This window comes from Acyrthosiphon pisum, chromosome A1 (genome assembly GCF_005508785.2).
Source record: "Acyrthosiphon pisum isolate AL4f chromosome A1, pea_aphid_22Mar2018_4r6ur, whole genome shotgun sequence".
NCBI classification, from domain to species: domain Eukaryota; kingdom Metazoa; phylum Arthropoda; class Insecta; order Hemiptera; family Aphididae; genus Acyrthosiphon; species Acyrthosiphon pisum.
In genome coordinates, this window is record NC_042494.1 from 87488161 (window position 1) to 87508642 (window position 20482).

The 20482-nt window shown below is 28.7% G+C and overlaps 1 protein-coding gene across 1 annotated transcript in view; it reads left to right on the forward strand.

Annotated features, from left to right (window-relative positions):
* The first annotated feature begins 2399 nt into the window (after positions 1–2399).
* LOC100570183 overlaps positions 2400–20482 on the forward strand; it is a 174258-nt gene continuing 156175 nt past the window's right edge. Inside the window, exon 1 of the mRNA XM_029487695.1 lies at positions 2400–2844. The gene's annotated coding sequence lies outside the window, so the exon portion shown is untranslated. The remainder of the gene's footprint in view (positions 2845–20482) is intronic.

Genomic DNA, 20482 nt, shown 5'->3' on the forward strand with positions numbered 1-20482 from the left:
CAATCGGTACGTTAACAAAAAACACGTATAAATTCTTATGTTGCGCGTGTGTTAGACAAAGACAGGAAATCACCGCTACCAATCCCCTTAATTGTTATAACTATTTTAATAGAACATTATTATTATTATTATTAATTCCTTCTTGGAAGAAATTGGAAAGTGGAGGGAAATGGTCAAGATCCGTTTCTATTTATTTTTTTGAGGGAAAACGGCTATGGCCATTACAATATAGTCACGGGTCACGTTTAAGTTCGAGAGACCCTAAATCGAGGCGGTCGGGTTAGGTTGAGTTACCCGATCTAACCCGACGAGGTCTTTTGCCGCCGCTCGTGGACGATTAAAGTTAATGTCGACCGACTTAAGTACAAGCGTCATATTTTCGTGTGCTCCCCGACGACGATGCGGTCGTACGTGTAAGACCTCCGAAACGAAAACAATATTATCGTGCACCTCGTGGTAAGAAAACATCGGCAACAACAACAACAACAACAACAGCAACAACAACATCAATGGCGACGGCAAGAAAACGATACTTGATACTATCGTATTTGTATATTTTATAATATACGATATTATACAGATAATAATATGACAGAATTACGATAGTATTATATTATTATGCACGAAAAGACGTTAAAAAACACGATTTTAAAACGTATTATATACAGTGTTTCTGAAATGGAAGAGGTCACTAGTAAACGCGTACTCACTCTGATGGTGACGTGATACTAGAGACCTCGTATATTTCAGGAACAGCTTGTAGCCTGTAGGTATAATTTATTCAAATATTATGTACTCGACGTTTACATATGTGCGAAAAAAAATTACAAAAAGTTACAAATTTATTATATTATGGAGTCGATATTAATCGAATAATACTACAAAGTACATACGAACATTAACAATAATAATTTATCATCTTCTGAGTATAATAAATAATAACTAGGACGTTATGAATTGTGGAAAAAATATCTACAACTTTATTATGCCTACGCTGGGAAGTTGTTACTCGAGATTTTGATTAATTATAGTTTTCATTCCAAACTGTAACGATTTGACGTATGTAATTATGTAGAAAATCTAACCCTAAAACATAAAGTGTGCGCTACAACAATCACAAATATTATGTTTTGAATGTGCAAAATAACGGTAAAAAATTAAAAATAAACATTATTTATTTGAGGGACTTGTAAATATTCATATGTATATTATCAGATAGCAAATACAGAATAAATCGTTTATAATGCCGTATAAGGGAGCAGAAAAAACAGGTCATAATAACCGACCATTGTTATAACAAACAAAATTTAAAAAATGTTATTAAAATACAGTGTAAAATTTGTTATTATATTTAAATCACAAACTATGTAGTTATTGTTTAAATTATTAACTTTATTAAAAAGTTAAGTGTATTCATTACATATTAAAAAAATCTGTTATTTTTGTTTGTAACGTGTTTGTTTGTTTTTTTTTTTTTATAAAAATTGTCTTTTCGTTTTTACTTTTTTAAAGTTTATTGTTGGTCTTATATTATTATTGATAGCAATATAATTTGGCATTGGTTGTTTAATATTTTTCGTTATCTTGAAATTTATTACTATCATAAACCGTCGATTATGTGGACCGTATATTTCGTGGTTATTACAATGGATATGCTATTTGTCTAAATTTGCCAAAAACAAACGTCACATTACGACATATTACTATTATTATGACGTATGGTCATAACAATAACAATAATAATAATTTATTCGTTTGAATAAAACGGGCAGAAGTCCAATTTGTAATAACAGCTGATGATATTATTATACTTCAATTAAATCTAACAGGTTGATAAGAAAAGAAAAAAACAAGACAAAAAGATATAAACGATATATTATAATACCTAAGCTATAGTAAGCATTATAAGAAAGCTATAACAACCAATAGAAATTAGCACAATGAAGAACCTAAGGGCTAAAGCCAGGTTCATACTACACCGTGTCGTGTGATTTCATATTTTTATATTTAAACCAAAATGCAATACCAATGATATGAATATTGTACCTGATGATAACACAATATTATTTTCTTTTAGTTATCACTTTTCCGCACATAAATGTAACCACACGGTCAAAAGTTGAATATATTCAACTATGCGGTATCGTTTGGTAACTGTGATAACTGTGATTATTTTACACGTCACGGTATAGTGTGAACCCGGCTTAAGGGTGTGTTTGTCGGACCTTATTAATTTTAAGTCATCAAACCCGGTATTGTCCGTTATAAAACCGGTGACGTTAATATAAACGGTATAATAAATATAATAATATTAACATGCATTTACATAACATAAATCCACTGCCTGATCACATAATATTGTATTGTTATTATTATTTACCAGTTACTACGACGGTCGCGACAGAAGCGGACGACGCGTTACTTCGGCGGTGGCGGCGTCGTCGTCGGTCCGCGTGGCCATGCGCGCCGAAACGTTCGTCGGCCGCATCCTGCGCGCCCGACACAGTCACGTGTGTATCGCCGCAAAGGATGCGGTGTCCTGCCACAGGCCACAGCCCCCGTCACCACCGCCGTCGCCACTGACGCTACCGCTAACATCGCCACCGCAGCCGCCGACGCCGTTTTTCTATTGTTATCATTCGACGACAACGCGTGGACAACGGCGCACGTCCGGTGCACTGGTGGTCGTCCGTCGTCGCCGGCCGCGCGCTCATAAAACGCGACTACGCCGCCACCGCATAAAAGTCGTGCCGGCCACGAGAGACGCGACGCGTGTGGACAATCCGTCGTCGTCGTCGTCGTCATTCGATATCCGATTGCGACGAGTCGCACACGACCACACAGGTATATACACCATTGGAGCAATTCCATTAAATTTCAGCATCAGGTGCGAAACCCAAGCCCGGATTAAGGATTGATTGGGCCCCGTTGGCACAGAGGGGGAGTAGAGGTCAGGAGTAGTGTCCAGGAGAAAAATTCAAGATAGGCCCAGTTTTAAGAGAAATTTGTACAATACACACATTTTTTAAGGGATTTTTTAATATATTTTTTTAAGATGTACAGTCAACCATAATATTAACTAATAATTAATATTATAATTTTTAATTTTTATCATAATATTTATTAATATGGTTATTGAGCGATGACCGTCGATTAATTTTACGTTTATTAATGTTATTTATAACCTCAACTTTTGCACACGTTAAAAATATGATCGATACACAGCAACATTAGTCAGTCTGTCAATGTCCCATGTAATTTTAGTAGTAGGGGGTATGGGGAGGCTCTGTGAGGCATTTACAATTATAGTGACCCACGTTTTATTCATTTTTAGTGGTCTAGTTGTGCCTGTGGCGGGCTCCTTTAAACTTTAACTTCAAAAAAATTGTATTACTACATTTGTACGACTAGGTATAAAATATTGTATAATTTTGTAATATATTACCACGTACAATCATAGATAATACAGACTAGGTACCTATCATCTACGCAGTAGTTCACAACTACCATTTTATCAACTTCATCATATTGTAATCAATTATAAATTAAATATTTATTAATTCATTATTGTTTAGTAATTTTTCATGAAATAAAATTCAGATAATTTTTATTTTATAATGACTACCTATTAAATTAAATTTATTTTTTGAAAACAGTTTCGAACACATTAAAAAAAATAATATTTCGCGGATAAAGATAGGTACCAAAATCAATGTGCCTCGGGACCGTGCCTCCCCTTGGCCCCCCTGAATCCGGGCTTGGCGAAACCTTCGAGTCGGTACGGCATATTTAGGGAGAATTTAGAGATAAAATTAAGTCGTTTCTTCGAGAATGGCCACGCGTTTCGTTTCGACTGCATGCAATCGTCAATTTCCAAAATATTTTATTACTTACCTACCAATAATATTATGCTCAACGCAATAAACTCAATATTATTTCAAACACTTTTCAATATAGATTATGTATAATATTCCACTCAGAAATACAATATTGTTGTTGTTGAAAAACAAAAGTTATATAATTAAATATTCTAATTTGAAAATCATTGGCGTGTACAGCGTAATAATATGTATAAATATTATATATAATATCATCTAAAGCTAAGCGACGTCCAGAAACTGTGCAGACACAGCCATTGAACTGGTCGACAACTTTTTCTCTGTCATTGAGATCATTTTTTGTTTTCGATTTGTAATACAGCCAAACTATACTATATAAATATAATAATAAGCTGATGTTTTTGGCCCATTGCGGTTCTAAGTTTTCAGGCACCATAAACATCAAAAACTCCTTTCAAAATATACGCGCGATGCGTTGTGGTGGGAATTGTTAACAAAAGTTTTTAAATTTAACAATTTATAACATTTTTAAATCTCGAAGGAAATCGTGATTTATCTTCACTGTCGTGTATTCACTTTTCAAAAAAATAATAATAATAATAATAAATAGGTTAGAGTATTGTGTTACAGACATTCTATTAAAACAATTATAGTAGATTCGTTCAACATTTTTAGTGGTTACATATTATTATCGCTAGGTACTAATGTTAACACGTTCTAAGAAATTTAAAAAAACCAACGAAACAGTTCTCTTAGGACAGGAGTTAAGCTGTAGCAGGTGCAGAAGCAAATCATCTATGCAGTCTTGTATATTCAAATAATTTTAGAATATATTATTTTCTCGCTCATATTTGTCGGTTTTGGAATGTTGGAAATTGACGTAGGCCAATCATATTTCATCTAAAATGAAAAACTCTTGTTCATGATTTATAATGTGAAAGGATTTTAGAAAAATTTGTTTTTTCACAAATTTAAAAATATTTTTTGATGATTAAAAATATACAAAAAGATTTATCCAGAATATTATATATTATTAAAAACTATTCAAATATATATTTGAATAGTTTTTGAAAAATAGTATTCGAATAAAAAAAAGTATTTAAATAGGTACTTGAATATACTTATTCAAATGTTTCACAAGTTTGCATCGTGTGCAGTGTGCATCTATGCACTTGTTACATAATACCAGTGGGTGCAAGTGCACCCTCGGGCACCCTATCGTAATAATTACGTCACTGCTGAAAAAAATATTATAATATATTATCGGCAAAGGTGGGCCAGTTGATGACAAAATATTAACTCGAGTCAGTGAAGCGTCGAATCAACGGCGTTGAGTTATATACCTAAACTAGCAAACGATATATTTTACCGTAAAAGTTTTAAGTGAATACGGAGAAAAATATATTAACTCAATTCGGTTAAAAAGGAGTTGGTGAATTTTTTTCTTCGAAATACCTACCACCTGTGTCATGTATACATTTAAAGTGGTGGCGCAAATTTCAGTTTTTTTTTTTAGACAAATACTATAATTAATATTTAAACTCATATTTCCTTTTGCATACCATAGCTGCTGTTGGATCGTATATAGCTGTTTAGGAAATTGTACACCTTTATGTCACCTAAAAGATCATAACAAGGAATGTTCATTTGTATATTTAAAACCATTGGAAATTATATTAAAGAGTGACAATTAATTAAATAAAACACTAATTAATTATAATTATCAATTAGTTTTAACTACAGTTATATTATATGCGTACATGGATATACATGAGTTTAACTTGACGTATTCATTTTATAATTATAGATAACTGAAAATAAAAGTAATTTTTACAATAGGTTATTTAACAAGTTAAGTATTAGTAAGTCAATAAGAAAACAGTCGGGTCGAAAAGATTTAAAAATTAAATTTTTAACTAGTTAATGCTGACCTTTATCTGAGTATAGGCGCAACAAATTATTATAAAAAATAGAAACTTACCTATCTATATAGTGGACCGATATATTGTGTCAATATGTGAGCTACTAAATAAATGTCGTTCGGTCCGGTATATCTTATGACGAAAAATATGAGAATGATCTATTAGTCTTATACAATATATTAATTATGTCATCTACTATAATATTATAGTCACCCTAATGACTGGTCAAAACGCACGTGGTGACACAAACGGATGGCAATGTCCAAAAAAAAATTATCGAGTTCAAATTCGGGTAATACGAGACACAAAAAAACGGATTGTCAATCAGTATTGTTGTGTGTCTACTATGGTAGATGTAAAATACTAATATTATAATGACTGCGATTTATTAATTTTTTTACCAAATTCATAATTTTTTCTTCTCAGTATAATATGTAACAATAATAGCCACGTGTATAAAAAAGGGAAAAATGTATAACACGAGTTGTACCTATCCCTATACAGTTTATAAAAATATAATTTTTATTTTTTTCTAAAACACATTTTTTTATGTAATATTATATTATTATACTGAGTTAAGTAGGTAATAAAAAAATGAACCTTTTTTTTAATACAAACATTATTATGGTTTCTATAACTTGTTAAATTAATAAGGTGAAAATTTACTAAAAATGTATTTAAAGTAAACATATTTTCCTCTAAGATTACAATTACTTATTATATTATAGATAGGTACATTGTTTTATTCAACTTTATTGTTGGATTTCAGGATTTGTTTCTATAAAAACGTTTTCCAATAAAATATATTGACGAGAGCTAAGGATTAATAAATTTGATTTGGAAAATTCAACGATCAATAATACTTTAATGTTTTACTCTAATAAATTCTATGTAACATCCTGAATAATAATAATATTATTCATCCAACAAAAAACCAAATTTCAAGTCAATGTAATGGAACAACAAAATTATATGTAATAATAGTGTCACAAATAATTACATTTCGTGTGAATAACACAATATAATCAACTTAACTTAAGTAAAACTGTCATCTAAAATGTGTAAGCATCTGAACGGTAAATTAAATTTAGCCAGACGGAGATTTTTCATTTATAGGGGATAACATAATATGATTAAGATATTTTTCATCCTTTATTATTCAAATTCAATGTGATATTTTTTCTCTTTATTTTTGTTTTTATCACTGCTACAACTGACCTCTGTGCGTATAGTCATAACAGTTTAAATAAAACCATAATATATTATGATTTAGGTAACAATAATCGCAATAGTAATATGAATGATATCTAGGAACACTGAAAAACATGATAAGTGACAATTAGGAATATTTACTATTGATCATGGACTTCTATAATAGTCCGTGCTATTGATGATATTGTGTGTCTTATCATTAATGGTCACAATAATTATTGGCGGCTGATGATGGTATGTGACATGTACCTTCACAATTTTATTTTCTCCAGTTATACAATCATCATTTTAGTTTATCGCTTATAAGTTTTTATAACAGATATAATATAATAGAGCTACAGATATTATATTTTGACACCAATGAAATGTCGACTTTATCTTCAGTTATTATGTATGACCTAGAAATCGACTTCTTTGCACTTATTAGCTTTTTCCACAATGGTACAGAATTATTTGAATATAAATATCATAATGCATAATATTTATTATTTTCTAATAAAAATATTTTTGAACCAATAATCGTAATTATAATTGTGTTAATATTATTATCTATAACAATATACATACCTTTTTAATAATGGTGAAATCGGTGAATATTGTTAGATGCACGTGTTCAAAATTGAAATTTAACTTTCTAGTTAACACGCAGCACACGTAAATATACAGAAATGGATAATTTGTTTATTTGCATACTGCTTCATTAAACAAACTGTAAATGAATTAAAATCAATAATTACATGCAAATCGGCCCGTGGTTGTTTTAAAAATGTATGAAAAGTATTTATAAGTAGCCGAAAAATAGGATAAATAGTAATATAATCTATATAAATATCATTTATTATTCTATAGATAAAATCCACACGAGTAGTAGAAAAAGTTAAGATTTATTGTCTTCTTCGCATATTTTTGTTAAAAATTAGACTTATTTACATTTTTAATGTTTTTATCAAGTTAAAAAAAAATTCAATTAATTAGACCGAGAATAATTTGGGTTCTAGCCAGAAAATGCTTTATCAAAAAATATATACGAAAGTGGCTTGATGAAATTTTAAACTTTATTTTTATAATAAACAATCTTGAAATGTATACACAAAAGTCAAAACCATATACCTAATGTAATTTGCATTAGAAAAAAACTGTATTAACATATTATTATTTCCATATTAAATCAAATGCAAACAGTTGACTTCTGACTTGACTACGATAAAGATAATAATATATTAAGTACCCATACAATTTATTCTATATCGATTTAAAAATTATTCGTATAGACTAAGAGTAGGTATTTTTTTTTTGTTTTTTATTTTTTTTATTAGTATAGATAGACTTCAATTGCTAAGGTCATTAACTTACAAGTTTTACAATGGCTTGTTAAACATGTTTGAAAATAAGATCAGTTCATTATAATATAGTAATTTATCATCGTATATTTAGTACAATAGTACATTAGTACCTATATGGTGTTTTTCAATTTAATTTTGGTTTTCACTACGAAAATGATTTTTGAATCCGATGTTGTCCCGAGCGTTCACAATGCGACAATTTAATACGGATCGATCAAATATTTAAATTTCAAAATTCATCCGAACAATTTTTATTCAAATACATAAAAATAGTCAATAATATATAGAACATGTTTTTAAAATGTTTTCCTTAACAACTGAGACGATCAAATCTATTCATATATAAGCATTGGGCTCGTAATGGGGATGCTCGTCGGTTCGTGAAATGTTAACGACATACCTTTTACGGCTAAAAATGTCTTCGGTAATAATTCTGAATGGCATCCAAATGCATTATTCATTACCTGTTAAACGCTGATTTCTATTTTTGTACCGCGTAGACAGGAGTTATTAGATTGTGCCATCATCACGAACGAGTACACCATAAAGTGCAGTGTTCCGTCTCTAAAAACCGAGTGAGGTCGTACTTACATCATTTTTTTTTTGTTTGAGATTTTGTCGATAAACAACAATAACAAAACGATATTGTTATGAAACTCTTGCGAACACTGTTTATTTTAATGTTGGCGATTATTTTTATCGGACTCATTTGAATAATGCTCGATTTAATATATTACTATACCGAACAACAAGAAACTTACGGCGATGTTTAGCATTATCTGTGTAGGGTTAATGAATAATCTTGTAACATCTTGTGCGATAGAAACTATTCTGATATTGCAATAAGATGATGAATGCAATATTATATTTGTTGTTTCTGTAATAATATAACTACAAATGCGGCGATTTGAGTAGGCAATTTGAAAGGCAATGTAATAAATGATAACAATATGAACTTTTTATGCATTATAATATTATTATATTTTTGTTTCTTTGTTTGTTTCTTTTTCAAAACATAAAATGCTTTCTGAAATTGTATACATTATGATTTTAATATACATACAAGCTGTCACGCAAGATTTGAACTTTCAAGTTATTAAGACTAAACATTTCATAACGTCGACGTAACACAAATAATACATCTGAACACTTTCTATTAAAATATTACATTCTATAATAATTTATGCAAGTGATTACTCGATTGGATTTAATTATTATTGTTAAGACGTTTCTGGTAATTTTTCAACTGAAAGTCCAGGGACCTCCGTGCTGCTGTATGCCTGTATATATATAGTACGTATCGATTGAACCTCGTCATTTAGTATAGGTCAGAACACTCAGAACAATGGAAGTGTTCAATTTGAATTTTAATTTTAATCATAATATATATTATAATATTATATACAATATTGTAAAAACAATTCTGAGTGGAGACGATCTGTCTATATTTCTAGAAATAGATATTTTTTATTTTTTTTCTATTATCATACCTAACATTGTTGGTTACACTTATGTTTTGAAAATATCATTGTGTATAGAATAATATACCTATGTAATGGTAAAAAGTTTAAACTCCCTCTATGAATAATATTTTTTGAATTACAACAAAATTCGAATTTCAAATGTATATAAATAAATTAAATGTATTATTTATAATTATTTGTATATATGAATACAAATATATTTATTATTTACTATATATTTCCTCAAAAATAACTAAATTTTTTTTTTTTTTTTTAAATCGTTTATACTTTATTTACATGAATATTTATAATCTGTACTAGGGGGCACAAGAAGTAAAATGTTTAGCATAATGAGGAAAAGGACAGTGAAAGACATGAAGGAGCTTCACATTAGAAACACCTAAGTTTAAATAATTTCCTTAAAAGATATGTATCAGATATTGAGTAGGTCTCTAGGCCAGTCGCGTTTGAGGCGTCTTGGCGGGTTTTCTGGAAAATGGTTGGAGTGAAGTTGAGCGATGAAGTGGTTTTGGGTGGTCGGCCGTTTTGGAGTGGAGGTGAGTATAGAATTTAGCAGCCGTTTGTTTGATAGTAGCAATTTTTAGCTCGTTGTGTAGGTTGACATTGGTAACATACCAGGGGGTATTCACAGTCATTCGTAGGCAAATGGCTTGAAAATAATGGCAGTGGGTCCCTTGAGAAGGATTTTCTCAAATATTTTCCCGAAACTAAATTGTTATAAAATTATACTTTGTCTAAAAAAATGCAAAGATAAATATCTGGTAAATATTCATATATCTTTGAGATTATTCCGTTTTTGAGTTACAGCAAAGTAATATAAAATCGAAATTGTCAACAATTGGTGTTGCTTGAAATCCGAGTGAATTCCCGTTTTTTTGTTATATTTTTTTCATTTTTCCAGATCCTTAAGAAAATGATAGGATATTTTTTGCTCTTGACCACACACCCTTCCCAAAGTACCAACTTAATACAATTTTCTATCAGAAACTCTTGAATCCTCAGAGTTGCAGAAGATTAGACAATTTGCACTTCTGAAAAAAGTGATGGCAGACGTTCACGAAAAAAAAATAATAAATCAATGTAAGGCCAATACATATATTGCACCGCTCAGAATCTAAAACTGTTATGATTACAACATTACTATTATTAAATATTTTTAGAAATGAAAATATTTCATAGTGATATTTATTTCTTTGTGTATTTTTGTATTTCATTTCTGCTTGAATACTTTTTTTATTTTTTATATTTGTGAATGGCTGGGCATATTATGAAGCAAGCGTTGAGCCAATATATTATACTTATAGATAGCTCAAAGTTATCCTTTTTTCTTTTCTTTTTTTTCTTTTTTGTTAAGGAGAACTGTTCTAAAATTGTTTACAAAGGGTGAACGCACTTATATGATTTGAATACTTTTATTGACAATATGGTATCCTTTACAGGCCACAGCAGTAATAATGTATAGCCGCTACTCAGATGTAGCTATATATGCTATGCAAAACTAATAAAACTCTATGTATAATGCGTACACGAAAACACACAATTTTGGTAAATATTTTTGTTGGTACCTGGTATTTTATTTTGAATCTCGCGACCAAACTATTCTGGAAAGCGGAATTGAAGTTTTTGTATACCTTCTTAAATTTGTTAACATTCACATGATACCATAGGTCTGTTGGATCGTTTTGAAAAATAAAAAAACCCCTTCACATTTTATACCCAAAGACCAATTATTATAATACTTAAAACATTTTGTTATTTCGATTATTATAAATCTTAAAACGATTCGTTATTTCGATCATTATAATCTAAGTGTTATTTATTATTTTTGATCAACATTATTATTATTCCCGAGAAATTATATAATTTTCAAAATAAATTCAAAGTTTTTCAATCATTAATCAATAATAGTTGTATAACTCGAACATAAATGTGTCGTCACAGAACAGCGGTGCGTTTCTCGTTGAAACGTTTTATACAACGCGGCTTATACCTACTTATTTTTTAATTTTGTGACAATTCAGCTACAGTATCGTCGTTCATTTTCAACGGGGGATTTGCTCAACAGGTACTTAATCGCAGATTCAATTAATACAATTGGAAACCTTAAGTTTTCGAAACAAACAAAAAAAGTAATACTTCCATTATAGAAGTGGCCTAATTTTTTTCATTTATCTCTTAGCAAAAAAACGGTAGTATAGGTATACCGATTAACCACTTGAACGACATTTTATACGCACTTGATACGGCTTTTACGTAGAAATTACATTTGAGTTTATTAATTATATATGAGCATCAGATGAGTACGGCTGTCGCCAGGCACCTGAAAAATTACAATATTTGAACGATAATAATTCACAATTATAATTATTCATTGATCGTGGTCGTTTTAAACAAGCTAATGAGTTATGATTATCATAAATCATGTTTTACACCAACTTTGATGTCAATAATTCAGGCAAATATTATTATTATTGCTTACGCTATCGATAGTTTTTATTTCAACATTTTTGTACATAATTTACTTATTCCGTTATGATCTCCGTATAGTTACCTACCCGCTAAGTTAATACCCTCGTATACATCTAGATTTAATTTAATTTCTGGTTTTTTTTCGATTTTAACATGTTTTTGTAAGTCGTAAAAAATACGTTTAATCGAAAAAAAAACTTTCGTGTTTATTACGAGTAGGTATCAATAATATTCTTCTACTATCGTAAATGTATGAATTAATATTAAAATTATTTTGAATTTCCATCGAAAACAAAATATCGAAATTTTATAATAATAATATATTAATTATTCAAAAACGTTTTTAATCTATTGCATACGAAATGTTTAAATCACGAATAGTTTGGTATCAAAAATAGTGTGTACCTTGTACGTGATCGGGTTAGGTTAGGTTACCCAACCTAACCTAACCGGGCTGGCTGTCTGTGGCAAAGTTTTTTTTTTCAAAATATTATGAGAAATATCGAGAGCACTTTTAGCACTTTTAATAATTCATCAATTACATTATTCTAAACCAATAGATTTTTCTATAAAATAATAATTCGATAGCCAAGTTTATAATATTTCTATATTTTTATTGATATTATATAATTATCAAATTGTTATCGTGTTATTTTACGATTTAAACTTGAAAGTAAGCTTATGAAACCAAATGAAGTGTTTTAAATTGAGAAAAATTCATGTTCATAAGGTAATAGATTGGATATTTTAATGCAATAATGTATATAAATCAGCTGTGTAAGTCTATACCTGTATCCAAATAATTACTGTCACAACAATATGTACCTAAGTATTGAGTACGTAAAACGTACCTGTTTCCAGTGGTTCTTCTATAAATCGGTTATTATTATTATTTAGATGTTAAAAATAAATATATAAATTAAAATTATATTATTTTATATTCCGTAGTAATATTTTTATCAGTGAATAACTGTTTTTATGGAACAGAAATGATTGAAATTAATAATCAAATATTATTATTAAAAATAAATATTTTTTACCAATATTAAAATATATAGTAGTTGATAGTTCTTTTCATAATATTTATGCTATATATTTTTGCCTGCGATGATAATTATTTAACCTAATTTAATTTTCAAATTTCTACGTACATATCTCAGACTTATCGGAAATAGAAACTATATATGATTAAGAAGATTTGAAGTTTGATCTGAATTTGTATACTTAATAAATAATACTCTTTTCCAAGTTTCATTATGTTTTTTTTCTACTAGACAAGTGGCTAGATAAATTGCCCTAGTTTCGTCTTCTGAATATTATACACAATTTTAGGTTTTTGTGGAATCATCTCAGATTGGAGAATACGAACTTTATTGAACCTGCAGAGCCTACCAACCTACTCTTGGGACATCCACTAAAAATCCCATGAGACAAGCATTATTTAAGATATTTATTTTTCCTCCGAGTTTATGGGCTTTTAGTTTACACAACTATATAGTCCACAAGTCGCAACGCGCAGTATAAAATCAATATCTCCCATCAAACTAATATTGTTTTGGTTATAAATATAGATTAATTTTAGGCGGTAATCACTCGCAGAGCTAATGATATACACTAACTAGTATACACAGTAAATTAATTATCACCTCCAGAGCGAACAAACAATGTGTATCTAAGCTAATGATTAATGCTTATATACAGGCCGATATATATATATATATATAATATCGTCGAAAAAATCGACGAAATAAAATATGACTTAGATCGACACTCAAACCATAAACTGTACAAACACGTACACACCTGATTTTTGTTTATTTATTCTTAGGATATTATGAAGTTTCGTGTACATTACTAAATTAGACGCTATTGTGATATTGTTACGTATCTTCTGTACAAATTCGTTCCATAACTTCCGTATGAAATGATTCTCTGGTAATATTATACTAGTATTGTGTATTTTATTAATATAGGATGTAACAGAAAGATCTGAAAAAAATGATGCTACTTAAACGTACTATGACAAAAATCGTAAAAATTATATAGTCAATAAATACTTTAAGAAATAAACACATGTCCGAAAATTTAAAATAATAATATTTTGAAAAAAATAATTACGTTTTAAATTAATTTACTCAAAAAATATTAATGCTTATGTCTCCGTATATCACACGGTATACGAGTTAAAGTTAGAATAATTCCAATGACCAATATTTACTCTGCGGTTAGGAATATTTGTTCGGGCCCGGAAGAATGAAAGAAAAGATAATTTTAAACGTTTATAAAAATTAAAAATGAATAAAGCCAATATTTAAGAAGGGAAAATAATTTATTTTTTATATCGCTTTAAGTACTTGAGTACACATCTAATTATTTTATACAAACAAAAATTATCATACTGATTGTAGTAGTTTTTTGTGACAAAATTAATTGAAATTTTGAGAGATCAAATACGTCACATAATTTTTTTTTCTTACATTTTACTTACAAGTACCGTGTAGAGCTTAGCACACTTTTAACTATATATTATATGTACTATATACTATGTGTAGTTCAGTGACAGTTTTACGTTATTTTTTTTTATTTACCTTTAAGATATATAGTACTATATACATATACATATATATATTTTAAAGAGCTATAGTATTGAGTTTCGTTTTATACCCGTGAGATAGACTCGAAGATAAACGAATAGAAGAGGTCACATCGTTTTTTATTTTATTTTTACTTTTTAAAGGACCGCACGTCAGTTAAACTTTTATTCCGTTTTATTTACAAGATAAAAGTATTTTATTGCATTATGACATAGAAATGCATAGCTTTTTGCACCTTTATGGGTACCTCTGGTCATTGTCGAGAAAAAGATCTATGCTCGATCTCTTGCAATAATAATAATAATAATATAATGCTTACGTCGCGTCATGTAAAAACATGAAAAAAAAACCATTAATCTTACACATTGCACAACAGACTATTACATTTCTTTGTATGTTTTTTATTTTTATTATTTTAATGGAAAAGCAAGATGTATTTGTATTTTAAGGATAAATGTAAAGTTATTGTACAATTATTGACGACAGTTACAGTTACAATTTTTGTAAAATAAAATTTTAAGGAAACAAATGGATTTTGGTCAACTATAAAAAGTTACTTATAGTATGCACAGTAAACTATCGTCATGTCGAAACTTGATGGGAACAGAAAAAATATAGAATTATCGAGTTTTATTGTACCTAGTAATATAATTATTTCAAAAGAAGATTTCAATAATTATTGAGTTCGATGTATCGACGAAAAATTCAAAATGTCGACGTTCGACATAATAATAGAGTCTACCGTATAGTTTTGATCAATTCAATTTGTGAAATGATCGACTGAAATGAGCCCTAAAAATAGAATTGAGATTTTCAAATAAAATATAACAAATTCGTGAAATGGAATAAAGTGATCAAAGGAAACGTGGCTTATCTTTATAGTCTTTCTATGAATCACAAGAATGTATTAAAATAAAATGTTTCTATAATAAATAATCATTGTGATAGGAATACTTTTCAGTATAAATATTGTCGTTTTATTATTATTAGTATTATTAAAAAACACAATTTTTGATAAATAAAATAATAATAAATAGAATCCTATAACGCATAAAATATAATATCTATTGCAGGGGTGGCCAGCGAGAAGAGACTCGCGAGCCACCAAATAAATTAATAAAAATTGAAGAGCCAAGATGTAAAAAAAAAGAAGGTCGTATTATTATATATTATATTATATTATATTATATTATATTATATTATATTATATAATATTATATATTATATGATCTTTTTTTTTTTACATCTTGGCTCTTACGTTAAGTTACGTCTAATGTTACGTTAAGATGTGAGCCGCAAAAGTCTATGACGCGAGCCGCGGTTTGGCCACCCCTGAGCTATTGGGTAATGCGGTAATAGCCAATAGGTTGATGGATCTGTTTAATACCTTTGTATCACACTGTGACATTCTATTTGGTCGGTAATAAAATTCATATTTTTACTTCGCTACTTATAATACTAAGTACGAAACATGCAGTCATTTCAGTCAAGAAAACACTATAAAATATGATGATAATTCAACTTACACATACTTATATATATATTATTATAGACAGTCGTCTTTTAAATATTATCAGTAAAAATTGTATACTGGCCAATAACCAGTATTTACCTAACTGTTGACTGCAGAAACCAACATTTAGGTATCATGAAATATAAAATACGGGAAGTCGTTCTGCTGTATCGTAGGTGTCGAAGTACCTCATAGTTGTATAGGCTTTTATCTAATTTTTTTTACTAAAAAGTATTCCCGACGGCCGACTTTCATCAACTAAACTTAAGTATATAAATTTACAATTTTCTCTGTAATTTGTCACTGTAATGGATGTTTTCAATTTGAATGACTATTATCAGCAGTTATCATTTATACATCTATGAAAATTGTATACTAGTCAATAACATGTATTTAACTGCCGGCTGGAACCAAAATACAAAGAAATCTCTATAACTCAAATCGGACGGTAACAAAAAAAAATTTGGTGTCGAGGAGCCATCGTAGGATATCATTAAATAGGTTTTTCTACATTTTTTTTTGTCAATAAGTTTTCCTGACTTTCATCAACTAAACGTAGGTATATACATTTTAATTTACAATTTCTAGCGTTTGTATATTATGATATTATCAGATACCATAACTAAATAGGTCAATGTAATGAATATGTTAAATGTGAATTAATTCATAGAGAACTGCAAACGAAAAACGATTTTGAGCGTATATACTGTGTGTCTGTGTGTAACTAATACATTTCTTGTCTCCGTCTTACACACTTACGACTTAGCAAGCATTCATTTGCTAGTTTCAATAGTGTGCTGTTGGTGTTGATATTAGAGTTAATAAACAAACTTTTAGGTAGGTAAGAACATTATTTGTGCTTAAGAGTCGGTGATTTTTCAATATTTTAATTTTCAAGCGAGATTTGGGTATGTAAAATATTACAAATTACAAATACTCATATTCTCTCGCTTGAAAATTAATATATTGAAAAATCGTCGACGCTTAAGTATAGATAATGTTCTTATCTAAAAGTTTGATGATAGGAATAAAAATTACAGCAAACTATTGAAGCTAGAGAATGAAAATCTGCTATGTCATACGTGTGTAAGATGGAGAAAACAAATACGCATAGCTATAGCGTTCTAGTAATGCTTTTAATTTCTACTCGTTGGTTTTTGGAGTAGGTATGTGAATTGTCAATTTTTAAATAAAGTTGATTCAATTGAAATATATAAAAAAAATAATTAAGTAGAATTGATAAAATTTGAGAAGGTTCGTCATGCTTTATCACACTGACCCACAAACATCGTTTTGATAATGTATTACCTATATTTTTATTGCATAGTATAATATTTATTAACAATAATTCTTTTTAATAAGATGTTACGCTTTTGTTCATAAATAGAATTGCGTAATTTAATGATTAAAAGCCATCCTGTAATAATATAATAAAATACCAACTAAAAAAAATGTATTTCTATATAATATTTTTTAATGCATACTTATATCATTATATAATAATATTACAGTTCACGAGTATATTATAATTGAAAAACGAGCATAACATAAAAATTGAAATACAACTTGGTATGACTGGGGATTTAACATTAATTTAAAATGAAAAAAACTTTGTTGCATAGTTATTTTTTTCATTATAAAATAATTCCAATTTTTTTATTATTAAACAATTGATAGTATCTTATAGTGGTTGTATAATATCGTTATTCGTACGAATATTATACCGTTAATTATATAATATAAACTCTTACCATATATTTTTATCGCAAGAATTTAGTTCTTAGTCTTAAAGTGTTACACAAATAAATGAATAATAGAATTTAACAGTAGGTATATGTATCCCTAACGGTGGTTTTCTTTCCCATTCCTAATCTTTGTGAAAACGAATTTTCTTTTTCCATTCGTATTTGATTAGAAATGTGCATTAAATAAATATTTTTGCAAAGCTCCGGATAATTTAATGGGATTACATTTAAATTATTCAAACGATGGCTCACCACGGAATAAGTGCCGCAAATTACCTTTTCCTTATGAAAAAAAAAATATTATTTCCTATACCTACGATATAATATTACTGTTGTTGTCTGATGTTGTATACATTGTGTATAGTTTTCCATAAACGTATATAAAATAAAAATACATTTTTTTTTTGTACACACTTTATACGACGTATTCGTCAAGTTTTAGTTGATCCGAAAGTTTTGTTTAAAAATTAATATACATAATTCATTTATGTTATTTTTTTATTCGTTAAGTGACATTTTGAAAACCTATCCAAATTTTTTTAGCCACACAAATACCTACCACATATATGTTTACATCAAAAACAGATTTAAAAATAAATTAGTTCTGTTGGAAAATGCTAACTTGTACCTATACATGATAATGTCAAATTACATTGCAGCGACATTCGTGACATTTGCGACACCAAAATACGTTTTTCTAGTCTCGTACGTCAGTCTATCAATAGTCCATTTGTAATTATGCAATTAATTTAAACGTAATTAAAATACTAAAATATAGGTCAACGGGAACATTTTATGTGTTTTTAAAAAAATAGTATCACTATATTAAAGAGAATATTTCGCATTATTATTTATCATCTAACAGTGCTGCTCGGGTTTGGAGTTCAAGATTGAATACAAAATTCAGCACTGTTAAAATCGCAAAGGTTCGAAACGATGTCAGGTATCCTCCATAAATCACGAGGAGGTATTATTATAGTTGATCGTCCGTGAGCCAAATAATTAATGAAGAAATGCAAATAATAATGAAAAGAAGAAACAGAGTAAAAAAAAAACATAATAATATACACTGCCATATATTTTAATATATTAATGCAATAATGCGCATCGGATGATTATTCATTTGATTCTTAGGAACTATGGTTATAGAATATTATGCAAAAAGTATAATAATGGATTAATAAAGCATAGCGAATAATCATCGAATTGTCGAATTCCGTTCACTCCGATAGGATTTTTGAAATAACATCGTATTTTCGTATATTCGCTGTACGTATATTATAATTATTATTATAAATTTATAACACAGTACGTGTCGTAGTGATGTTGAAATTCAGAAATTTTAAAATTCCAAGAAAAAATTCCTTGAAATTTGATAATTTTGAAATAAAACCTTTAAGCACGCTGCGAGTTTTCGATAAAAGAACTTTTAAAAATTTCCTGAATTCAAAAATATATCTCCAATAGAATGGGATGCGTGGCTGCATAGTAATAGTATGGTTATAAATGTTATAATGGTATTTAGGATGGTGGGTTCAATTGAGTAATATTTTAGAATAGAATATTCTATTTTTTAAATAGAAGTTGCCTACAGTATATTTTACATAATATATCGTCGCTGTATAAGAATACGTATATTTAGTACAATTTATATCTATGCCCACAACTCAATTGTATTATTATTTATTATGTAGGCTGCGACTGCACAAGAATATAGTACAATTTATATCTTTGTCCACAGCTCAAATGTGTATAGATGGCAACCGATTTCAGACATTTTAAATTCCTAACAATAAAATTTAATGATTTTTAAACAAAACACATGCATTTTTAATGATATAGAACTTTTAAAAATTTCAAAAATACATTTAATAGAACGGCATTCAGGACAATGGTATGGTGTTATATTATAATGATCTACAGTATGTGGGATGATGTATTCTATTGTGTACCTATTAATATTTTGTATTGAATATTGAAATATTTTTAAATAGAAATTTCCTACAGTATACCTATATTGTACATATCATAACGTCACTCCATAAGAATACGCATATATTATAATTTAAATCTTTGCCCACAACTCAACTATGTACCTAGGCTACGACTAATAATTTCCAAGATAAAATTTCTAATATTTAATAACTTTTAAATAAAACCTAAACGCATATTTTTCGAATTTGTTTCTTGGATTGAACTTTTAAAAATTTCCCGAATTCAGAAATATATCCTTAATAGAATGGGATGCGCTGCATGATAATAGTATGGCTATAGATGTTATAATGGTCTGCATTGTGTGCAGTAAACGGTGTATTAAATTGTTTACCTAATACCTATTTTAGAAAATTGCTTTCAAATCGA